Source organism: Mus pahari, chromosome 8 (genome assembly GCF_900095145.1).
Source record: "Mus pahari chromosome 8, PAHARI_EIJ_v1.1, whole genome shotgun sequence".
In the NCBI taxonomy this organism is placed as follows: domain Eukaryota; kingdom Metazoa; phylum Chordata; class Mammalia; order Rodentia; family Muridae; genus Mus; species Mus pahari.
In genome coordinates this window covers 17,421,627-17,428,668 of record NC_034597.1, presented here as the reverse complement: position 1 = coordinate 17,428,668, position 7,042 = coordinate 17,421,627, and positions in this window count along the sequence as shown.

Here is a 7,042-nt window from a genome sequence, read left to right as displayed (position 1 = left end):
CCAAAAGGAATTCAAGCAATTTAGGAATCTCATGTCTCAAAACAAAAGTTTAAAAAGCAAAATGTTAAGGGAGTTGGATAGAAGGCTCCGTGGTTAAGAGCACTTAATGTATCAGTACTAAGAGGTGGGGTCTGTAAGAAGTGAGCAGATTCCAAAGGCTACACCCTCACGGAGCAGGCTAGTGCCTTTATGTGAAGTGGCTTAGTAGCTTAAAGGTGATTTCAATACAAGAGGGAATTGGAGTATTTAGAGTCAAGTCTTCTCAGCTGGTCCCTTGGTTTGATACATTAAGGATTTTTTGAGCTTCACTCAATACACGACAACAAACTACAAAAAAATTAAGGTATTTCAGACATTGAATTTGTATAAGAAATTAATGGGGGCTGGAGAGATGGCTCAGTTGTTAAGAGCACTGACTGCTCTTCCAGAGGTCCTGAGTTCAATTCCCAGCAACCACATGGTGGCTCCCAACCATCTGTAATGAGATCTGGTGTGTCTGAAGACAGCTACAGTGTTTACATATACATTAAATAAATAAACCTTAAAATAAAAAATAAATTAATGGGTTTGTCATGCATTTAAAAGTAAATAAAATGGGGCCAGCAAGATGGCTCTGCAAGTAAGTTCTTGCCACCAAGCTTGAGGGAATCTTAGTTTGACCGTGGGACCCACATGGGGACAGAACTGACCCCCTAGCTGTTGTCCTCTAACTTCTGTGTGCCCTCTACCTAAGTGCAGTATAAACAAACCATAGTCCTGGTTTGCTGAGCAAAGTGCTTGCTGATAAAACAAAGTGAATGAAACACTACTAAACTTGTTACGGTAAATCTCCAACCTCAATAAGCCCAGGCAATGAAAACACAACTCAGTTAATATGAATACATGCTGTGCGCCTAGATCGGGCAGATCTACCCCTACACTACCATCTTCCCCATCTATGAGACCCCTTATAACCTGTGGTTTCTCCAGGCCAGGTGCTCCACTTCCCTTCCTCCTCCTCCTCCTCCGTCATCCTCTCTCCTTTTCTCTCAAGACCTTCAGCTCCACCTTCCCCTCTTTCTCTGCCCAATCACCAGCTCTAGCCATTATTTTATAAGGTGGGAAGAAGGTTTACAGGAAACCACCTGATTGCTGACTCATTCCTTGTTCTCAACCCCTCACAGGAGAATAGAATTAATATCAAATATAATTAGCCCCAGGGCTATCTGCAAACATAAACTCTGTAAGTTTAGTCAGCAAATTTTATTTTTCACCACAGCTTGAAAATAAATTTTAGAAAAACTCAAGAGATACAGGCATGGTGAGAGTGAGCGCAGGCACTCTCACCACCTCACCTTTCTGTCACAGGAGCCACACAGCCTAAAGTCCTACACCAAACACCAGCCCTCATTCTTGGGCTTCCCAGCTATCAGAACTGTAAAAATAAAAATTCCCAGATTCTGCAATTGTTATAGTAGCAAAGATCAGACCTAAGGAATGCAAGGTGAATGTCATGTGCCAGCCAAGGGAAGAAAGGACGTGAGCTTGTGTGTCGAATACCTACAAGGCTGACATGTAAGCATAGCTGGTCCTTAAACCCAACAGCAGGTTGAATGTACGATTGTCCTTGGACAAGGGTAGAGTAAGAACCTTTGTCTGAGGTCAGCGAAAGCCGCAGAACCATTTTGAACCCAGAGAATCAGAGTTCTTGGCCAGTCCCAACATTCCCAGGTGCCCTATAGGTTTACATTTACATTGCTTGCCTTAGGCAGTGTGCCCCCCCATTGGTTTCTTGGGCCTTGAAAACTATTTCTTATATAGAAGAGGAAAAAAATCAGTCTTTATACTAGTTTACCCAAAGGTGACCCCTTGACATTGCTCTGACAATTTCTATACCAGCCAGATTGGACCTTGGTTCTTATGATATACATTCCTGCACCAACCAGTCCTAGTGTTTAGCTGTTTCTCTGGTGGTAGGGACTGAACCCAGGACCTTGCACTGGTCTAGAACATGCTCTACCACTTATCTGAGTCCCCAGCCCTCCTTCAGTCTGGCCTCTTTGGCTCTACTGTTCTCTCTCCTAAAGGAGACACAGCTTCACCTTAGTAAGATTTCTCAGGAAGAAAGTCACAAGCATCATTCCTTAAGTAACTCATGTAATGTGTATGTTACACATACATCATGACTCACAGCTCCCATGTTAGCCTCCAACTGAGACGTAACACATGACCTTGTACTTATGATCATTCTGCTTCAACCTCCCGGTGCTGGGATCACAGGCATGTGCCACCAGGCCTGTTTTCTGTGGGGATGGTATTAAACCCAGGACCATTTGGAATAAATCCAAATTCATTCTGAGAGCACATTAGCTGGCAGAGTCTCAAGCACTGTAACATACTGTAAAAGAACTGGACAGCTCATTGGCTCTAAGGCATTCATTTTTAAGAGGACTGGGTGTTTTGGCGTATACCTTTAACCCCTGCACAGGAAACAGAGGCAGGCAGATCTCAGTGAGCCAAGGCCAACCTGGTCTACATGCACAGTAAGACCCTGTTTCAAAACGGTTTCTCAGTTACATCAACTCACCTTAAAATACAGGCCAGAAAAAAATGTTCCATGCCAAAGCCATTAAACAACCTAAATGAAATTAATTCATGATTGTTGAGTGTGGGGGTATATTTAATCTTATCGGCCACTAAATTGAGGGGCTGGTGAAAAGGAAGCAAGGTTTAGTGACTGAAAGAGTACACTCCCAAGTTTCAGTGTATAGCCCAGCTTTCCCTTCCATCCTACAATAGCAAGAGCGTCAGGTGTAGGGTCCACACCTAAAATCCTAGCAACCAATTTCCCACAGGATTTATGAGAACCTCTGCTCAGAGCACAAGAGATCTTGGGGTCCCAGCTGAGCAGAGCCAGCTTTGGAGAGCTTTTGGGGCCACTTGGCAGGAATCTGATTTGGGGATAGAACAAAGGAGTAGACTTCAGGCAAGAATTTGACCTTGGGCCAGGACAGGGAAATAAGTGCAGGCAGGAGTCTGGTTTGGGGCTAGAACAGAGCAGCAGGCTTGAGACAATAATTTGGTATTTCTAGAGAATGTGAAAGCCAAATTGTAAAGACTTGTTCTCAATTTCTTTCCTGTACCACATAATAGTGTTAATACTCGGGGACTCATACCTAATCAATTATGGCAAACGGATGTTACTCATATTTCTGACTTTGGAAAAGTAAAATATGTACATGTGAATATTGACACCTTCTCAGGCTTTCTAGTTGCAACTGCTTTAACAAGAGAAGCAACTAAAATTTTAATTTAATTAGTCATTGCCTACATTATTTTTCTATACTGGGTGTTCCAGATCAGATTAAGCAGATAATAGAACTGGCTATTGCAGTCAAGCATTTGAGACTTTCTGTTGACAATTTAATGTTACCCATATTACTGGGATTCCTTATAATCCTCAAGGACAAGGTATTGTGGAACTTTAAAACAATATCTTCATAAAATAAAATAGGGGAGTTATATCCTCATATATCACAGTTATTTAAACCATGTTCTTTTCATTTTAAAATTTTATATTTGGATGCCAAGGAACTCTCTCTGCTGAGGGTCCGTGGCACCCTACAACTCGGCATACTTATGCCTAGGTGAAATGAAAGGAACCACATACTGGCACATGGCATGGTCCCAATCAGGTATTTAATATGGGGAAGAGGGCATGTTTGTGTTTTCCACCCCTAGGATGCTGAAGGAGTGTAAGGAACATGCTAGCTGCCAGAGTGACTGGTGAGACATGCTGATGCTGGGACAAAGAATGATGCTGACTGTGAGCTTGCCGAGTGCCCTGACAATGGTGACAGGAAAGCTGTATAGGACATGTGGTTCTGACCCACCTTTGCTTGCCTATATCCCAGATTGGACAAGCTGCCTTGCTTCAAGCTTTTAGACTTTGTGGGACAGAGAACATGTGGACTATGGAAACTTGCCTTCAAAAAATTAATCAAACAGAAGTTATAATGACACTTCTCTTTCCTTTAATGTGACCAGTTATTCTGACTCAAACATAGACTGGTCTAGAAATCAATCCAATATTGGAAATAACAGTCTTCATTTGAAAGGCTGGTTCTGGACATTTTCAGAGACATATGAAAATTGACAGCTGCTTGGTATGACATTACATTTACAGTGGATAAAGTTGGGACAGGATCTGGACTTAGAACAAGTGTTGGTGCGTGTGTTAAGGCTCCTAATCTTTTATTAATTGGTCATGTTAAAATTACTTTTATTTATTCTATCGTATTTCATGTAAGTTGTACACTTTCTAATCGTGCTAGTGTGTTGAAGCCTGGCATGTCTGCTATGGCGACGTATCAGCCAGCTTTTCTGAAAAAAGCTTACGAGTACTGGGAGAAGTGAATCAGACTCTAAACAGAAGTCAGAGGGTAGTGTGGGTTTGATTATCGCTGGTATAGCAGCTTTAATTACTAACAGCCAGCAACACTGCTTCTGCAGTTGCTTTGACACAAGAAGTTAAGACAGCTACGTTTGTTACTCATTTAGCAAAAAATGTTAATAATGCTAAAAGGTGTTAAAAGGCTGCAATTTCAAGACCGTATAGCCCTAGCTTAACATTTATAAGATTTTTGCCTTTTTTTTTCTCTATTACCTCTTTCCCTTTCATTTATTTGATTTTCACTAATTTTATTTTCCTTCGGCCAGGGATAACCAGGAACGCATTATGTAGACCAGGCTAGACTGCTCTCCAGTCAGAGATCTGCCTGCCTCTGCCTCCCAGCAGTGGAGACACGCCACACCCGGCTTTATTTTCACACGTGGTTTTACAAGACTGAGGGTCAAGTCAAGTACTGTGCTACCAAGTTCCATTTCCTGTCCTATCTCGTTAGCTTTCTCTGGCCTTTGATCCCAGCAGGCAGTTCTCTCTAAGGCCAGCCTGGCTTAGCTAGGGAGTTCCAAGTGAGCCAGGACTACTTAGAGAGAAATCCTGTCATCAACACAATCCCTGAAACGAGAAAAAGAATAAAAGAGCCTGCTGGCTGCAGAAGAGAGAAATACATTTTTCTGGCTACTGATAATTATATAAGAAGCAGAGGCTGCCCCCCTCCCCAGACACACCCTAAGTAGCCCACCCAATTTTCACACAAAAAAGGCTCCACCCTTGACCCAGGCACATCTTCCACCAGGATCACCTTAGGCACACCTACTGGCAAAACCAAATCAGTCTTTCAAACAAAGCCCCTTCATTCATTAAACACACACCAAACGGAATCTTCCTATTTAATTTCTGTGCTATCTTTATAGTATTGTCATTGTTTTATCCCCAGCTAGACCAGGGGGCAGTGGTCTGTAGGGAGTTCCAAGATAGCCAGGACTACATAGAGAGAAACCCCGTCAACACTGCAGCCCCTGAAACAAGAAAAAGAACCCAAAGTCCCCGAGTCTTGATTCAGCCCCCTTCCCTCTGTCCTAAAGATTAAACCGAAGGCCTTGCTCGTGACCGTTTGCTTTAACGTGGAATGCTACTTGGCTCATGCCATTCACTCACCCACACACCCTGCTCATCTTTACACATCACTGTGAATAGAATCCCAAGCATAATCATTTTACCTGCGAAATGTTCCATATAGACCTCTACAATAGGAGAAGGCTCTTTAAGGTGACCACACGTTTATTTGTAAGTACCCGAGTCTCTGGGAAAGGTTCCACCGCAAATCCTTTCCCCATGTGGCAGCTAAGAGCAGTCATAGCGCTCACAAGAGCTGTCCCCATCCTATGAGCCTACGTTTAAGAGATTAAAAAAATAGGCTGGAGAGATGGCTCAGCACTTAAGAGCACTGACTACTCTTCCTGAGTTCAATTCCCAGCAACCATGTGGTGGCTCACAACCCTCTGTAATAGGATCCAATGCCCTCTTCTGGTGTGTCTGAGGACAGTGACAGTGTACTCATATACATAAAATATTAAAAAAAAAAAAGAGGTAAAAAAACAGAGATGAGGCCAGGCAGTGGAAGCGCACGCCTTTAATCCCAGCACTTGGGAGGCAGAGGCAGGAAGATTTCTGAGTTCGAGGCCAGCCTGGTCTACAGTGTGAGTTCCAGGACAGCCAGGGCTACCCAGAGAAACCCTGTCTCGAAAAACAAACAAACAAACAAACAAACAAAAACACCAGAGATGAGAACTCACATCCCTACAAGCAACAAGCAAACAAAGACGCAGATGCAGTGCAAATCCAAGCTGTAGGCAGAATGTGTCCTGGGGTAGCTACAAATGCAGCCCAACACATATGTAGATAAATACATTGAAATACCATAGAGGCTAGTCATCCCTGGGTAGAGCATCAGATAGATAGCCACAGAAACCACAGTTTGGTCCCTAACCCATCAACTTACCTTTTGAAAGCATGTTGGAGACCTCCAGTCTCAACCCTTGCTCGCTGCAGAAGAGAGAAATAGATTTTTCTGGTTACTGATAATTATATTAGCAGATGCTCCTCCCCTCCCCAGACACACCCTAAGTATCCCACCCAATCATCACATAAAAAGGCTCCACCCTTGACCCAGCCACACCCACCACCCAGGATGACCCTAGGCACACCTACTGGCAAGACCCAAATCAGTCTTCCAAACAAAGCCCCTTCATTCATTAAACACACACCAAATGGAATCTTCCTATGTAATTTCTGTGCTATCTTTATAGAATTGGCATTGTTTGCCAGAGGGCAGTGGAGACAGGGTGCCTGGACCATATGCTTGCCATATCCCACTGACATGGTGCAGGTGACAGCTATGCAAGGAAGGACGTCTATTGGGGTCGCAGAGGGCCCACAACATTCAATAAAGGAACACTGAGAATATAGGCAATAGAGTGCTCACCGTGACATTGAAAGGGTGTTATAAAAGATTCATGTATTCTACAGGCATTACATTGTTTGCATAACGTACTCTCCTTGTTTTTTTGAGAGTCAGCCTCAGTTTTCTTTTCTTTTTCTTTTTTTGGTTTTTTGAGACAGGGTTTCTCTGTATAGCCCTGGCTGTCCTGGAACTCA